Source organism: Lissotriton helveticus, chromosome 1_2, assembly GCF_964261635.1.
Source record: "Lissotriton helveticus chromosome 1_2, aLisHel1.1, whole genome shotgun sequence".
Lineage (NCBI taxonomy): Eukaryota > Metazoa > Chordata > Amphibia > Caudata > Salamandridae > Lissotriton > Lissotriton helveticus.
Window position 1 is genome coordinate 177,658,281 of NC_136058.1, and position 1,281 is coordinate 177,659,561.

Sequence of the window (1,281 nt, forward strand, 5' to 3'; positions counted from 1 at the left end):
AGCACCATCTCACATAATTCCAAGCACTCTGCCTTCAGGATTGATAAGGCCTGCCATAGGAGTGACTGACAGGAATATATGTGTCCATTTTAGGTTTAGATATAGGTATACTATATCTAAAGCAAAGGGTGATTACACCACCTTGCCCCATTTGTCGTGCAGCCAGTTGTGTCTGTTTGGGTGGCCAGCCAGGGGTGGCATAATACATGCTTCAGCCCCTGGTAGGCCCTGGGTACACCTATGCCCTGGATACTTAAGGTATGCTGTACAGGGACTGATAAGGTGGCCCAGTACCAATTGGTAAAAATGCACCTAAGGTACATGGTTGTAATTTAGAGAGAGAACAGCTAGGCTGTGGGTCTGATTAGCAGGCACACAGCCAGGGAAAGTCGTAAACCAGTGAAGCAAAAAGCAAAAATCTGGGGTGGCCATGGGATTGCCGACCCCAGATTGCAGGCCATGGGATTGCAGACCCCACTCTCCTACACCTTCCTCCTGTGGTGGCTCTTCGGATGCGGGGGACGTGGCCGGTCGATCGCAGTTGGCGTGTGGGAGCGTAGAAGTTGAGGCGGCTGTTGAGGTATCCTGGGCCTTGGTTGTGTAGGGCTTTGTGTGCGTGGGTGAGGAGACGGAAGGTGATTCTCTTGTTGACCAGGAGCCAGTGCAGATCTCTCAGCTGTCGGGAGATGTGGCTGCGACGGGGGATGTCCAGGATGAGTCGTGCTGAGGTGTTCTGAATCCGCTGGAGTCTCTTCTGGAGTTTGGATGTGGTTCCGGCGTAGAGGGAGTTGCCGTAGTCCAGACGGCTGGTGACGAGGGCCTGGGTGACCGTCTTCCTGGTCTCGGTGGGGATCCACCGGAAGATCTTACGTAGCATGCGCAGGATGTTAAAGCACGACGAGGAGACGGCGTTGACTTGTCTGGTCATGGAGAGGGAGGAGTCCAGGATGAAGCCCAGGTTGCGAGCATGGTCTGTTGGTTTGGGTGCGCTGCCCAGGCCGGGGGCCACCAGGAGTCGTCCCAGGCGGAGGGTGAAGATCCCAGGATGAGGACTTCCGTCTTGTCCGAGTTCAGTTTCAGGCGGCTGTTCATCATCCACTTGGCTACGTCTGTCATCCCTTCGTGTAGGTTGGCTCTGGCGGTGGCGGGGTCGTTGGTGAGGGAGAGGATCAGCTGGGTGTCGTCGGCGTAGGAGATGATGTTGAGGTTGTGTTGGCGTGCGATGGCTGCGAGGGGGCTCATGTAGACGTTGAAGAGGGTTGGGCTGAGCGAGGAGCCTTG